The sequence below is a fragment of the Pagrus major genome, chromosome 9 (genome assembly GCF_040436345.1).
Source record: "Pagrus major chromosome 9, Pma_NU_1.0".
NCBI classification, from domain to species: domain Eukaryota; kingdom Metazoa; phylum Chordata; class Actinopteri; order Spariformes; family Sparidae; genus Pagrus; species Pagrus major.
In genome coordinates this window covers 1797595-1815632 of record NC_133223.1, presented here as the reverse complement: position 1 = coordinate 1815632, position 18038 = coordinate 1797595, and positions in this window count along the sequence as shown.

Sequence of the window (18038 nt, the reverse complement as noted above, 5' to 3'; positions counted from 1 at the left end):
CATACAACATACTCGCCTCCCCTTTCTGTTCATCCAATGCACTCGACCCCCCTTTTCCTTAATCCTCCTACCTTCGACCCCCTTTTCCTTTATCCACCTACCTTGATCCCCTTCCCTACCCTCATCAGGCCCTCTACCAATTCAAATAAAACTACCTTTATGCTAAACGATGGTGTGGTCTCAAAACAAATCCTATAAGAAAATGTTTGACATTTTAGAAAATATGCTTATTCACTTTCTTGCTGAGAGCTGGATGAGAACATTGATATTACCCTCACATCTGTCCATTCAATATGAAGCTACAGTCAGGAGACAGTTAGCTTAGCAAAATGACTGAACATGGGGAAACAGCTCACTTATTATCCTCACCGTGTTGTTGCCAGGCAACCAGAGGACTGCTGATGTCACATGATTAATTCTATCTGCTGCTGTAGCAGCGTAAGCATTAATTCAGAACAAATCTGTTGGTGTGGCAACACGCCCAAAAAAATACATAAATAAAAAAAAAAAAAAAGAAACACGTATATGCACTTGTATGTTCTTACCCTTAGCACTTAAATCATAGCACTTGTGTACTTAAGGTATCCTTGATAAATAGCAGCTACTATGCTCAGACGAAGGCTTGAAAATTGTTTCTATTTTTTCATTCTTACTTTATTGACGGTGATATGTTGTAGCTTCTTTCTTGTGACAAATGTACTTATTGTAAGTCGCTTTGGACAAAAGCTAAATGCCCTAAATGGAAATGGAAATATAAATGGAAATGATATGTTGTTATGCTACTGGCATGCTGGTCCTGCTAATGATCATTTGTCCTCACTGACAGATTAAAAATTACAGCAAACAACCAGGATGAGGCAGATCATTACTGTGTTTTAAACAGGGGGACAAGACCGAACTGAAGTGAAAGTGAAACTTAACGCTACTTCGAGAGATGTCCTTTGTGCTCCCTCTGTAGTATTTATCCATTCTAAATAACATGCCCTGCTACTGACCCGCCACAGTAGGTTAAACATGCCGATCCTAAGCTGAATACACACAACACATTACTTTACACTCCACTGTGGCTTCAGTCATAGTCTGATCGGCATCTTGTCTGATTAGCCACCGGATCCTGACGTCGGGCTGCATTTCTCACATGCGCTGCTGCAGCCAAAGCGGACTACCCTCGTTAAAATTGGAAGACCTGCATTTTCGCCGCACTGCTGGATTTGGTCTGAAACCAGCCTAATGCTGAGCTGCTTTCCACTCCTGCACTTGCCTCAAACACAGCTCTGCGTTCTTCTCACGGGTCATTGGATTTGTTCTGTAACCGAAATATGAATGATCATAATCATAATGTTACGAAGGATATATTATGCGACCATCCTCTCCTGCTTGAGAAAGTTTTGTGTGTGTTTGTGTGATCCTTTACCTGGTCTCGCCATATGTCCAGCCAAGTTTCTTCATGGCCTTTCTTACTGAGCACAACTCGAAGATTATACTCTTATTATGACTCGTTTGAAAGAGCAGTTTTACTTTTCCTGCCGAAAGCTCGTCGTGCTACTTCAGTGCGAAGTCTATTACTTCAAACACCTGACTGGATAGAAAGAAACTACATTAATTCTTAACTCCTATAATCCACCCCTTTGGGTAACAATTGGACACACAGAAACATTTTAATTGCAAGCTGTGTTTTCCATTTACTGCAATTTTACCTCATCAGTTAACACGCCTTTTGTTCCTCTTAATCATTGTTTTTCGGCAGTGATGCTGGACTGTCCTCATAGAAGCCTTGACTCCCATGTTCGCCAGATGTTTAACGATATCGCTCGTCAGCCAACCTTTCTTCCGCATGCTCATGGTGAGCTCACTGGTTTGCAGGTTGATCCTTGCAATGCTGTAAGGAGTCAGATTCTACGGACCAGGCACCAGGCCAACCAGGAAGTCAACTTTCAAGGCACCTCCAGCCAAGCGTGCAGAAAAAGCGGTAACGAGATTACTATAACCTATACAATGCAATATGTTAACATATCTATTCCACATATACAGTAGCCTATACATGGGTTCTAATTTCCTTGTATCTTTATTTACAGAGGCCTACTGCTGGAAAACAGACAGCGGGGACACCGCCACCAGCCAAGCATTTTGTGGCCAAAAAAGCGGTAAGATACCATATGGCTCAAAAAAGTTTCTGCTTCTGTAGTCTATTTCATTCAATTCATGTTTGGGTATAGGAATATGGATGTTGTGGACACTGACTTATTTCTATAAATACCTGTCTCTACTTAAAATTACAGGCTGCTAAAATAAAATCTGTCCAGCACCACAACGCAAGAAAGAGCATGTCTGCGCTGCTTGCACAAAGAACAAAGGAGTGTAACGCAGAGAAGAGGCAAGCAGAGGCATTGGGGGTGCAGATGGCAGCCTTGAGAGAGGAGATGAAAGCCTGGAGAGAGGAGAGCCAGAGAGAGAGCGCGGAGAGCCAGAGACAGAAGGAACAGATCAGAGAACTTCGGGCATGTCTAGAGATGCAGACAACGCAGATAACGCAGCCAGAAAGTTCACTGTTCCCCAGCCTCACTTCAACACCAACAGTGACGCGACCCACAGCTTCATGTTTTCCCCTGGGCCTCCCCATCATCGCGGCTGACAGAAGTCATTTTCATCGGTTTTCCTGGCAGCACCCGGACATGAAATTCTGTGAGGTCAGACCAGAGGACCATTCAGCTCTCCTCCAAATGAGCCAGGGCCGCATGAATCGCTATGGGTGCTTTTCTGATTTGTTGCACCACAAGACAAATACCGGGCTTGGTGTGTCACGACAAAGTAGAACGGATCCAGGGGAAAGTTTGAGCTCCCGGGAATCCTGAAATAGTTTCTCCTCAGAACGCTACACCAATGATCACCCTTTAGTTGCAGTGAGAGATGAGAAAATGCTGGTCAACCGCATCAACGAGGTGCTGCAAACACTGCAGGACTCATTTATTAGGCATAGACCTGGCTGTGGCCCATTCCCAGGAAACAATTCAATATTTTTGTCTCATTTGTTTAATTGGGTTCTCTTTATCTACTTTTAGGACTTGTGTGAAAATCTGATGATGTTTTAGGTCATATTCATGCAGAAATATAGAAAATTCTAATGGGTTCACAAACTTTCAAGCACCACTGTATGTACTTGATTACATTCCACCCCTGTGGAAGACTTGGATATTTTGGGCAAATTTGAGTTAAATAGGAGATCAGTACCACTCCTATATCTGTCCATTAAATATGGAGCAGCTAAGAGAATATTTGTGATAGGTCTGTCATCGTTTCAGTCTGTTGTAGCCAGAGACTTGAATGATCTACAAAAAACACTTAAACAGCATTACTAAGTCATCTTTCAGGAACTCAATATGGACATTCTTACTCAAGCATGCAGCTGTTTCGCAACTCACCCAACCCTTGTGTGTCTGCTGCTCATTGTTGTCTCATGCATATTTATTAACTTCTTCTGCTGCTGCTTTGATTTGCTTAATCAAAATATACTGCATATGAATGATACTCTGTTGTTCTTTGTTTGTATTGTCATAAGCATTTGTCTGCTAGCTATGTGCCTGTTGGTTACATGCTAGGCTGTTTGCCATTTATGTTATGCATGTGTCACGTGCTTGTTTGTGAGTTGTGGGTGTGTTGGAATTTTTTGATGTATACTGTTCCTTTTTAACTTCTTATATTTTCTTTTTGGCCCCTACTCCCTTTACCTCAAGAGGCTTTGCATTGTACCAGTCTACCATTGAAAGTGTGAATATGTATTAATGAAATGTCCAGTTGAATAAAGGTCAAATACATTTTAAAAAAATAATAAAACGGTCAAGTTGATGTTCTACATAGGGTTGTCCTGAACTTGGATGTCTTGGCTGGGTGCAGTGACTTCCCACAATTTTTCTTTTTTAATGTAATGTAATGTATAATGTGTTAATTAATGAGTTTAAAAAGTGCTGGTAGGCTGGCAAACCATTTACCTGACCAGAGCCAGGCCACCTTTGTTCCCCTGCTTCCACTGCTAACAGCTCCTGGTTGTAGCTTAACGATACCAGAGGTATCAAACTTTTCTGTTGGCAAGGAAGTGAATAGGCACATTATTCCTTTAAGTTGTAGTGTACTATTCAGTCTCCAGTGGTGTCTCTGTAGTGAGACTTGTACTCTGTCCATTTGTCCCATTTCAAATTAAATTCAGCTTGTTGGAATCTCAATATATGAGAAAGTCTTTCCATGTCGAGGATCCCGTCAACTGTGTCCAACCAGTTCTCCAGGGTGGGAGAGTCCTCTCTACACCACTTTCTGGTGATTGCCTTCTTAGCAGCTAATAGTATTTTGACCAGGTATCTGTCCTCACTTTGCACATTTTCCCTTGTCAGGTTACACAAGTATAAAATCTCACATGACTTTGGTAGTTCATATCCCAGTATTTTTTGTAATTCCACCCATACATCATTCCAATAATTTCTCATTTTAGTACATTCCCAAAATACATGAGTATGATCTGCGTTCTGCTCCCCACACCGTCCCCAGCATGTTTGCTGTGTATATAAAAAAATGTGCTTTTTGTTTTAGGAGTAATGAAGAACCTGATTATATTTTTCCAGCAAAATTCTTTCCACATCCTGGAGCTGGTGATGGTTCACTGTACATCACATATGTTAAACCAGTCCTCTTCAGTTAGTGGTATTTTACTCTCTTTTATCCATCTGTCTCGAATATACAGAGGCTCCTCTGTTCTTCTCTAGACCCTGGTACAATGCTGAAATCACTCCCAGTATTATTTCTATATGCATTACACAGTGTTACAGTCACTTTATTCAGCTCCTGGGGAAGATCTGGTTTTATTTCTTTCTCAAAGAAATCTCTAACTTGAAAATACCTAAATTGATCATAGACCTCCAAGCCACATTCCCTCTTCAGACTCTGAAAGCTTTTAATTTTGCCCCTATTGTCAGGGCCGGTGAGGCCGGAAAAGTTTGTGGACCCAGAAGCAGACTCAGGAGCAGAATGATGGTTAGGCAATTTATTTACTGTTCATCAAACAAAGGCAGTTCATCAAACATAGGCAGTTCAAGCCAGGCACAGGCCACAGAAGAAAAAGGTCAAACTTGGAAAATCCAAAAAACTCTGGCAAAAATGCAGGCAGGGCTTGGGCAAAAAATCCAGGAGTCAAAAGCAGGCAGAGATCGGTACACGGGCAGGCAGGGGGAAACCAACTAAGGAGGGTGGGTCCTCGGCCGGAGCGTGACATTAAGTATACTTGGCTTGTAGTTGTGCTTACTCTTATTATAGAGTAGCCTATTAAATACGTTTGCACGCATATTGGCTTCTTTGAGGTAGTACTCCAGCATGTTTTACATACTATCTTATGTTAAAGTTTATAGTAACAAATCAGCTTTGGGGTGGAATAGGTTAATGTCGTTGTTGTTTTTGTTAACGTTGTTGTGTTTTTGTGGTTGTGTTTTTCTTTTTGTCATTGTTGTTTGCCCTTCAGGGCCACCGTAGTTAATCCCTTCTTACTGACACAGCAGACAAGCCATTTTTTTGATACAGTAGACAGTGATGTGTCCTATAACTATCACCATCAGTAATGAATCTCAAGGCAGAGTGATATAATGCATCTAGTGGATTGAGAGTGGTACTGGCCAGTGTAGGAACATGTGCCCATCGCCTCTGCATTAGCTTGAGGCCCTGTTGTTCTTGTTAACCCTTTTCATCTGGATGAAGAAGATTTACAGGAAGGAGGCGTCTTCCAGGCTGACCATCTTATCTCCTGGCAGAGAGGATAGTGTTCTCCTGGACCATAAAGACTTCAAATGAGGACAGTTTAATTAATTTACAACCCAAAGCCTTTGGATGAACTTCTCTCCCATTTCTGAACTCTCTTTCCCCTTTTGAACAAATACTCCTCACACAGGTCATGTTGAGTCCTGTGCCAGTTCACCAGGAGGGACGAACGAACTGGTCATCAGAATGTGTTAATACAATGTCTTTACCTTTGGAAATTAAGTAACATGTCTGATCTCTCCCTCTCTCTCTCTCTCTATGACTTCTGATCCACAAACACTCACAGAGTGGACATCGGACACCTTCTGACGTGTTTTTCTATGCTGTTACTCTGTCTTCTGTAATTTACGACACATCTGGATGCTATCTGGTCACATTCCATTCAAATGGCCTCTGTATTCTTCCAGATTTCAGACCATTTCTAATTAACCATTAAGTCAGTATCTCACAATCTCATTTCTAACACATTAAGAATCAGTAAGAGAAGCTCATAAAACTGATCTTTCTCCCGTTTCTCTACGATTAAGATTGACTGAAATCAAGTTTTAATGTTTAATCTGTACTGTGTTCGGTGGAACCACAGCACCTCCTGATGGTGAGTCCTGATGCAGTTGGACGAGAAATATTCTGTTTAATATGTTCATGGTTATAACCAGTAAATGACTCTGATATGTCTTTGTTTTAACAAGTATTAAGCTGAATATGTATAATTAATGTTTAATCACGTCATAATCATTTTCATGATAGACAACGTACATCTATTAAGCCATGGTGAGAATCTGTGAGAAGGTGAAGCACTGTTTTGTAACGTTTAAATCTTGGAGACAAAAGCCGGTAAGCCCCGCCTAGACACGCCTCGATTTGCGAATAATAAAACGGAGAGATCACGTCTCTCGAGTCAGTTTTTAGTTTTTAGTTTTTAGTTCAGTGTTCAGTTTTTAGTTCAGTTTTAATTTTTGTTTAAGTTTTTCTTTTGTAACTTATTTTGAAGCTCTTTACTTTACTTTGAAACACGCTCCAAGACAGCGATCTCATCAGAAGTGCTCATGCGTTGATTTTTCTCATTTTATATTTTTCGCAGTATTGATTAGCTTCTTTTATTAAGTTTGTACCAGAACAAAGTTCTGTTTTAATTTGTTTTATACCGTTAAGTATCGTAACCCGCTTTTGAAGAAGTGAACTTAATTTAGATTACCTTGCATTAACTAACAACGGAAGATCCACCTGATCAACGTATCATCCTCAGTTATTTTATTCAAGAAGTTAAATTTAGTTTACAAAGTCAGAGCCTGAGAACCACTCGAAGAAACGAAGAAGAACATCTTTATCACAATCATCATCACGACACTACAGCTGTGTCCGAGACCGTGCAAGCGGTTTCCAACGAAAGACAGACTCTGTGACAAGCCCCCAGCGCTCGCTAACGGTACCATCCCGCTGGGCATTGAGCCAAGATCTGCACCGGATCGGTACGGGACCAGCTGCCCTCTTCCTAAGACAACGGACCGAGGTGCCCAACCGACTGATACCGGACAAGCTGACCCCCGGCCATTGGACCGGGACTGCCAGCTTGAGTCGCAAATCACCCGAGGGAATCCGCCGCCGCGGACTCAACCATTCTGCTAAGAAAGTAGGCTCTCCATCACTCACAACAGCTGGATTCACACATGATACATGAGATGGTCTATGGCTCTGATTCATATCTTTTAGCTTAAGAGAAATTCGGTTAGGGTCTCGTTAGTATTAAAAATTACTCCCGTAACCTTTAAATGCTTCAACCTAACTCGTAATCTCACCATCAGCCCATATTCCACTAATAACCCATTACTTAGTTATTTCACATTTCCTGTTACCTGTGTTATTCATTTAAATTGCCATTTCATTTATTTAACCTGAATTATTTAGTCAATAAACATATTTAACCGTATGTCGTTGTCTGTGCAGGTTTGTTTTTAATGTGGAGAACCGATGGATATGTGTAGAATTCACTTCTTCATATATGAGATTGAATAAATTGATCTGAAATTGATTAGAATTGATACAAGTTAAACTTGTCCAGTCGAATTTGATTAATTACCTCCGGATTATTCAAATAGACAAAATAACGGAGGTGGTTATTATTAGTGTATCTCCTACACCAGCCATAGATAACATCCCCATAATGCAGTCCAGAGAGGAAAACTGCCTCAACAATATATTCACCTATATATTTAAAATATTGCTCTCTATTATTATGTTATCAACAGAAGGAATTTCAGCACTATCTACTACTAGTAGATAGTGCTACTATTATTTCTTGCATTGGAAAACATCCATTTTGTTTTTGCACAGTTTAGGACCAGTTTTAAGTCACAGAAGTGTTTTTGAAGATGGTTAAATGATAGCTGTAGATTTTCAAATGGTGGTATGAATAGAATCTGCGCTGGAGTATCATCAGTCTAAAGATGGATATTGCAACTATGTAATGAAGAGTTAATATTATTTATGTAAATGGTGAATAAGACCGAAGAACGGAGCCTTGTGGAACTACCTTTGTAATGGGGAGAAAGGAGGACTGGATGTTACCTAATTTAACACGCTGCAGTCTGTCAGAGATAATTCTGAAATCACAAACAGCTTGTCGTCAAACTTGAAAGAAGAAAGTCTGTAAAAGCAGAGAGTGGTCTGCTCTGTCAAAAGCTTTCGTTAAATGGGCAAAAAGAGCAACAGTTTGTTTTTGTTGTCTAAAGCTGAGACTATATTATTAATAACTACAGAAGTGTCGGAAAAAATACTGTGCTGAGGTCTGAAAGCAGATTAGAATGGAGACAGATGTTTTCTTAAAGATATGTTATGACATTGTGAGGACATAATGACTTTTGTTTGAGGTTAGCACCTCCATTACATCTGACAAATTGTTACACACCTGGGATTTGTATTGTGCTAACCCTTGCACTCAAAAACTGTGGGGGCTGCATCGCATAAAATGGCAATTTCTACATCATGTTGCTTTAAATTTGACAAGTCAAAATGTAATCAGTGGGAAAGTTGTGTTGAACATTTTTTTAATCAAACATTTAATGAGCTTATTTCAATGTATTGATAAAAGCAAATATTCATGATGCCTGTTTTTTTGCCTGCTGTTTAGCGAGCTGTGAACCACCAGGATTCTCAAAGTGTGTTTACACTTCCTTTTTCCAACAACTGTGCTACTGATTGCTGAGGGATTGCTTGTTTAATATTTAAAGTTGTTTTCAGTAGATCTCCTTTCATTAAGGAGCTGCACTTGCTGCCATGATGAGAAGTTTGCCAGTGGATTCCTGTGTCAATTAAAGTTTTTACTCTGTTATTACAGTCAAACTTCTTTTCCACACAGGAAACATCACTTTGATCCAGAACATTTCTTACACTCTGTCTGTCCTGAGGCTGTGATAGTTTGCCTTTTGCCAGGTTAATAAAGTGCATGATTTTGAACTCAGTTTATGTTGCACCATAAAGACTAAGGTTGTTATTTACTAGAGGGAATAACCATTTCTAAGTGCCATCTATGCATTCATCCATCCAACATCTCAAAGGCAGTAGATATCAGTTCTATCGATTAAGAACTGGGACATTCTCAGTGTCTGTTCACACGTTGAGGTTCTTTCACCATTAGTTTGCAGTTTTTAAGGAGACCTCGGGACAATTTCCAGCCATGTTTGGAGCAAGAAATACGAGATATTTTTGTTGAGAAGTAGGTACGTGTCCTTTTTTATTTCTACACAATATGAAATACAATGTTAATTAAAACTGCAAGCAGTGATGAACGGGCCCTCAACTCACATATGTCGGGCCGTGGCGCCGTCGGAGGGCGCGCAGCCAGATGTGTGCTCGCCTGTTGCCTGTCGAAAGGTTCCTACCGAAATGTGATTCATGTCACCCAAAACACAACAGTGCCACCTAGTGGACAAGTTGTGTCCAACACACACCATACATGGAAATGGCTCTTACAATGGCCAAGCATCGAAATTGACCGCACCACCACACCCACCAGGTATAACGGAGGCGAAAGCTTTTGATAACTTTTCATCTTCAATGTTCAATGATACTGTTAATGATAATGTTCAATGATACTGACTGAACGTGAAGTCTGTGGTGTTAAATCTGTAGGAGGAGTCAGTTAAAGTATGAGGCATGGAAATGGGTGAAAATGACAATGTAAATTTCTGTGTTCATACAAATGATTTATATTGAAAATAAATCTTTTCCTTGTACTGTACTGTGCTCGTTTAGCTTCAACAGAAGTTTCATATACAGTGTGTTTTAGTAAATTAGTTGAGCCATCCCTTACCCCCACACAGACTTTGAATGGAGACCTTGTCAAAAAGTTGTTTCATCAGAAGTCCATTTATGTCAGGCCTGACAAAATCATTTTAAGTGAGGGAAGAATCTATAAGTATTACTGACGATTTCAGGATGTTTATGACAGTGGCAGTCACAATGGCAATACTGTAATTTACACTTGTCAGACACTTGTCAGTTTTGTTGTCAGTATAGTCTATTGGATTCATAAAAATTATTAGGGCCCGAGCAGGAAACCTGCGAGGTCCCTACTGTTTTTGTAATGATTATTAGGGCCCGAGCAGTGAAACTGCGAGGACCCTATTGTTTTTGTAATGGTTATTATTAGGGCCCGAGCAGTGAAACTGCGAGGACCCTATTGTTTTTGTAGTGATTATTAGGGCCCGAGCAGGGAACCTGCGAGGTCCCTATTGTTTTTCGAATGATGATTATTATTATTATTATTAGGGCCCGAGCAGTGAAACTGCGAGGACCCTATTGTAATTGTAATTAGGGCCCGAGCAGGGAACCTGCGAGGTCCCTATTGTTTTTCGAATGATTCTTATTATTATTAGGGCCCGAGCAGTGAAACTGCGAGGACCCTATTGTTTTTCTAATGATTATTATTAGGGCCCGAGCAGGGAACCTGCGAGGTCCCTATTGTTTTTCGAATGATTCTTATTATTATTAGGGCCCGAGCAGGGAACCTGCGAGGTCCCTATTGTAATTGTAGTGATTCTTATTATTGTTATTATTTATTAGGGCCCGAGCAGTGAAACTGCAAGGACCCTATTGTAATTGTAATGATTATTATTATTATTATTAGGGCCCGAGCAGTGAAACTGCGAGGACCCTATTGTTTTTGTAATGATTATTATTTTTATTAGGGCCCGAGCAGGGAACCTGCGAGGACCCTATTGTTTTTCGAATGATTATTAGGGCCCGAGCAGGAAACCTGCGAGGTCCCTATTGTTTTTCGAATGATTCTTATTAGGGCCCGAGCAGTGAAACTGCGAGGACCCTATTGTAATTGCAATGATTATTAGGGCCCGAGCAGGAAACCTGCGAGGTCCCTATTGTTTTTGTAGTGATTATTATTAGGGCCCGAGCAGGGAACCTGCGAGGTCCCTATTGTAATTGCAATGATTATTAGGGCCCGAGCAGTGAAACTGCGAGGACCCTATTGTAATTGTAATGATTATTATTATTAGGGCCCGAGCAGTGAAACTGCGAGGACCCTATTGTAATTGTAATGATTATTATTATTATTATTAGGGCCCGAGCAGGGAACCTGCGAGGTCCCTATTGTTTTTCGAATGATTATTATTATTATTATTATTATTATTATTATTATTTTTCTGCCAAAATGATCGCATTTTTCACTGCCTGAACATACCCCAAAACTCACCAAACTTGGAATATAGATCTGACCTGCCGAAAAATTTGATAATCTGTTGTCGTTGTCAATTTCCACCAGTAGGTGGCGCTATAATCAAGAAAAGTGCGTTTTGGCTAATAACTCCCACATACTTTGTCGCACATTCAAAAACCTTGTATCCACGCGTTCAGTGAATTGTGCTGAATCTCCTGATATAGGCCAGGCCCATTTTTGCCTATCGTGTTTTTTCGCTAGCTCGCGAAATGCCGCAAACCTACTTTTTCGAACTCCTCCCAGGCAATTTCACCAATTTGCTCCAAACTTTGCACACAGCATCTGTGGACCCTCCTGACAAAAAGTTATTAAAAGAAATTTGATATTCCAAGAAATACTCAAGTTATTAAATAACAACTTCCTGTAGATTACAGTCAAAACAGGAAGTGTTGCATATCTCCACATTGGTTTGTCCAAATGACGTCAAACTCAGGATGCTACTTCCTCATGAGGTCCTAAGGCTCTGTGCTAAATTTTGGTTGATGACCACTAGGTGGCGCTCTTTAAATTGAACTATTTTATATCTCGACATCGGTTGGTCAGATTAACACGAAACTTGGTACACTGATTGCCAATGGCCTCCTGAGGACAGCTGACGAAGGTGTTACCGATCTGACACTAGGTGGCGCTCTGGTGGCAGTTTCATTTTATAATTGGCACTGTGCCCACACCATAACACTTATGGATATGAAACTGATTGGGCCGGTATAGACTGGCATCTGTAACTCACACACCAAATATCACCAGCAGGTGGCGCTATTATCAACACAAAACCACTTTTTGGCTATCAGTTAAGACATGCGCGCACAATAACGGGGCAATGGGTCCGGGTAAGGAGCACGCCCCGACAGCAGCACGGCCCGACCCGCGTGGCCTGCGAGGGCCCGTTCATCGCTGCTTGCAGCTTTAATTAGGGCCCGAGCAGGGAACCTGCGAGGTCCCTATTGTTTTTCGAATGATTATTATTATTATTATTATTATTATTATTATTATTATTATTTTTCTGCCAAAATGATCGCATTTTTCACTGCCTGAACATACCCCAAAACTCACCAAACTTGGAATATAGATCTGACCTGCCGAAAAATTTGATAATCTGTTGTCGTTGTCAATTTCCACCAGTAGGTGGCGCTATAATCAAGAAAAGTGCGTTTTGGCTAATAACTCCCACATACTTTGTCGCACATTCAAAAACCTTGTATCCACGCGTTCAGTGAATTGTGCTGAATCTCCTGATATAGGCCAGGCCCATTTTTGCCTATCGTGTTTTTTCGCTAGCTCGCGAAATGCCGCAAACCTACTTTTTCGAACTCCTCCCAGGCAATTTCACCAATTTGCTCCAAACTTTGCACACAGCATCTGTGGACCCTCCTGACAAAAAGTTATTAAAAGAAATTTGATATTCCAAGAAATACTCAAGTTATTAAATAACAACTTCCTGTAGATTACAGTCAAAACAGGAAGTGTTGCATATCTCCACATTGGTTTGTCCAAATGACGTCAAACTCAGGATCCTACTTCCTCATGAGGTCCTAAGGCTCTGTGCTAAATTTTGGTTGATGACCACTAGGTGGCGCTCTTTAAATTGAACTATTTTATATCTCGACATCGGTTGGTCGGATTAACACAAAACTTGGTACACTCATTGCCAATGCCCTCCTGAGGATAGCTGACAAAGGGGTGACCAATCTGACACTAGGTGGCGCTTTGGTGGCAGTTTCTTTTTATATTTGGCACTGTGCCCACACCATAACACTTATGGATATGAAATTGACAGGGGTGGTATAGACCGGCCCCTGTAACTCACACACCAAAAATGACCAGCAGGTGGCGCTATCATCAACACAAACCGTTTTTGCCTAATAACTCCCACATACTTTGTCGCACATTCAAAAACCTTATATCCACGCGTTCAGTGAATCTTGCTGAATCTCCTGATATAGGCCACGCCCATTTGCGCCTAGCGTTTTTTTCCACTAGCTCGCGAAATGTCGCAAACCTACTTTTTCGAACTCCTCCCAGGCAATTTCACCGATTTTCACCAAACTTTGCACACAGCATCAGTGGACCCTCCTGACAAAAAGTTATTAAAAGAATTTTGATACGCCAAAGAACACTCAAGTTATTAAATAAGAACTTCCTGTGGACTCGAGTCAAAACAGGAAGTGTTGCATATCTCCACATTGGTGTGTCCAAATGACATGAAACTCTGGATACTACTTCCCCATGAGCCCCTAAGGCTCTGTGCAAAATCTTGGCCCATGACCACTAGGTGGCGCTATTTAAATTGAACTATTTTATATCTCGACATCGGTTGGTCAGATTAACACGAAACTTGGTACACTGATTGCCAATGGCCTCCTGAGGACAGCTGACGAAGGTGTTACCGATCTGACACTAGGTGGCGCTCTGGTGGCAGTTTCATTTTATCATTGGCACTGTGCCCACACCATAACACTTATGGATATGAAACTGATTGGGCCGGTATAGACTGGCATCTGTAACTCACACACCAAATATCACCAGCAGGTGGCGCTATTATCAACACAAAACCGTTTTTGGCTATCAGTTAAGACATGCGCGCACAATAACGGGGCAATGGGTCCGGGCAAGGAGCACGCCCTGACAGCAGCACGCCCCGACCCACGTGGACTGCGAGGGCCCGTTCATCGCTGCTTGCAGCTTTAATTAGGGCCCGAGCAGGGAACCTGCGAGGTCCCTATTGTTTTTCGAATGATTATTATTATTATTATTATTATTATTATTATTATTATTTTTCTGCCAAAATGATCGCATTTTTCACTGCCTGAACATACCCCAAAACTCACCAAACTTGGAATATAGATCTGACCTGCCGAAAAATTTGATAATCTGTTGTCGTTGTCAATTTCCACCAGTAGGTGGCGCTATTATCAAGAAAAGTGCGTTTTGGCTAATAACTCCCACATACTTTGTCGCACATTCAAAAACCTTGTATCCACGCGTTCAGTGAATTGTGCTGAATCTCCTGATATAGGCCAGGCCCATTTTTGCCTATCGTGTTTTTTCGCTAGCTCGCGAAATGCCGCAAACCTACTTTTTCGAACTCCTCCCAGGCAATTTCACCAATTTGCTCCAAACTTTGCACACAGCATCTGTGGACCCTCCTGACAAAAAGTTATTAAAAGAAATTTGATATTCCAAGAAATACTCAAGTTATTAAATAACAACTTCCTGTAGATTACAGTCAAAACAGGAAGTGTTGCATATCTCCACATTGGTTTGTCCAAATGACGTCAAACTCAGGATCCTACTTCCTCATGAGGTCCTAAGGCTCTGTGCTAAATTTTGGTTGATGACCACTAGGTGGCGCTCTTTAAATTGAACTATTTTATATCTCGACATCGGTTGGTCGGATTAACACAAAACTTGGTACACTCATTGCCAATGCCCTCCTGAGGATAGCTGACAAAGGGGTGACCAATCTGACACTAGGTGGCGCTTTGGTGGCAGTTTCTTTTTATATTTGGCACTGTGCCCACACCATAACACTTATGGATATGAAATTGACAGGGGTGGTATAGACCGGCCCCTGTAACTCACACACCAAAAATGACCAGCAGGTGGCGCTATCATCAACACAAACCGTTTTTGCCTAATAACTCCCACATACTTTGTCGCACATTCAAAAACCTTATATCCACGCGTTCAGTGAATCTTGCTGAATCTCCTGATATAGGCCACGCCCATTTGCGCCTAGCGTTTTTTTCCACTAGCTCGCGAAATGTCGCAAACCTACTTTTTCGAACTCCTCCCAGGCAATTTCACCGATTTTCACCAAACTTTGCACACAGCATCAGTGGACCCTCCTGACAAAAAGTTATTAAAAGAATTTTGATACGCCAAAGAACACTCAAGTTATTAAATAACAACTTCCTGTGGACTCGAGTCAAAACAGGAAGTGTTGCATATCTCCACATTGGTGTGTCCAAATGACATGAAACTCTGGATACTACTTCCCCATGAGCCCCTAAGGCTCTGTGCAAAATCTTGGCCCATGACCACTAGGTGGCGCTATTTAAATTGAACTATTTTATATCTCGACATCGGTTGGTCAGATTAACACGAAACTTGGTACACTGATTGCCAATGGCCTCCTGAGGACAGCTGACGAAGGTGTTACCGATCTGACACTAGGTGGCGCTCTGGTGGCAGTTTCATTTTATCATTGGCACTGTGCCCACACCATAACACTTATGGATATGAAACTGATTGGGCCGGTATAGACTGGCATCTGTAACTCACACACCAAATATCACCAGCAGGTGGCGCTATTATCAACACAAAACCGTTTTTGGCTATCAGTTAAGACATGCGCGCACAATAACGGGGCAATGGGTCCGGGCAAGGAGCACGCCCTGACAGCAGCACGCCCCGACCCACGTGGACTGCGAGGGCCCGTTCATCGCTGCTTGCAGCTTTAATTAGGGCCCGAGCAGGGAACCTGCGAGGTCCCTATTGTTTTTCGAATGATTATTAGGGCCCGAGCAGGGAACCTGCGAGGTCCCTATTGTTTTTCGAATGATTATTATTATTATTATTATTATTATTATTATTATTATTTTTCTGCCAAAATGATCGCATTTTTCACTGCCTGAACATACCCCAAAACTCACCAAACTTGGAATATAGATCTGACCTGCCGAAAAATTTGATAATCTGTTGTCGTTGTCAATTTCCACCAGTAGGTGGCGCTATAATCAAGAAAAGTGCGTTTTGGCTAATAACTCCCACATACTTTGTCGCACATTCAAAAACCTTGTATCCACGCGTTCAGTGAATTGTGCTGAATCTCCTGATATAGGCCAGGCCCATTTTTGCCTATCGTGTTTTTTCGCTAGCTCGCGAAATGCCGCAAACCTACTTTTTCGAACTCCTCCCAGGCAATTTCACCAATTTGCTCCAAACTTTGCACACAGCATCTGTGGACCCTCCTGACAAAAAGTTATTAAAAGAAATTTGATATTCCAAGAAATACTCAAGTTATTAAATAACAACTTCCTGTAGATTACAGTCAAAACAGGAAGTGTTGCATATCTCCACATTGGTTTGTCCAAATGACGTCAAACTCAGGATCCTACTTCCTCATGAGGTCCTAAGGCTCTGTGCTAAATTTTGGTTGATGACCACTAGGTGGCGCTCTTTAAATTGAACTATTTTATATCTCGACATCGGTTGGTCGGATTAACACAAAACTTGGTACACTCATTGCCAATGCCCTCCTGAGGATAGCTGACAAAGGGGTGACCAATCTGACACTAGGTGGCGCTTTGGTGGCAGTTTCTTTTTATATTTGGCACTGTGCCCACACCATAACACTTATGGATATGAAATTGACAGGGGTGGTATAGACCGGCCCCTGTAACTCACACACCAAAAATGACCAGCAGGTGGCGCTATCATCAACACAAACCGTTTTTGCCTAATAACTCCCACATACTTTGTCGCACATTCAAAAACCTTATATCCACGCGTTCAGTGAATCTTGCTGAATCTCCTGATATAGGCCACGCCCATTTGCGCCTAGCGTTTTTTTCCACTAGCTCGCGAAATGTCGCAAACCTACTTTTTCGAACTCCTCCCAGGCAATTTCACCGATTTTCACCAAACTTTGCACACAGCATCAGTGGACCCTCCTGACAAAAAGTTATTAAAAGAATTTTGATACGCCAAAGAACACTCAAGTTATTAAATAACAACTTCCTGTGGACTCGAGTCAAAACAGGAAGTGTTGCATATCTCCACATTGGTGTGTCCAAATGACATGAAACTCTGGATACTACTTCCCCATGAGCCCCTAAGGCTCTGTGCAAAATCTTGGCCCATGACCACTAGGTGGCGCTATTTAAATTGAACTATTTTATATCTCGACATCGGTTGGTCAGATTAACACGAAACTTGGTACACTGATTGCCAATGGCCTCCTGAGGACAGCTGACGAAGGTGTTACCGATCTGACACTAGGTGGCGCTCTGGTGGCAGTTTCATTTTATCATTGGCACTGTGCCCACACCATAACACTTATGGATATGAAACTGATTGGGCCGGTATAGACTGGCATCTGTAACTCACACACCAAATATCACCAGCAGGTGGCGCTATTATCAACACAAAACCGTTTTTGGCTATCAGTTAAGACATGCGCGCACAATAACGGGGCAATGGGTCCGGGCAAGGAGCACGCCCTGACAGCAGCACGCCCCGACCCACGTGGACTGCGAGGGCCCGTTCATCGCTGCTTGCAGCTTTAATTAGGGCCCGAGCAGGGAACCTGCGAGGTCCCTATTGTTTTTCGAATGATTATTAGGGCCCGAGCAGGGAACCTGCGAGGTCCCTATTGTTTTTCGAATGATTATTAGGGCCCGAGCAGGGAACCTGCGAGGTCCCTATTGTTTTTCGAATGATTATTATTATTATTATTATTATTATTATTATTATTATTTTTCTGCCAAAATGATCGCATTTTTCACTGCCT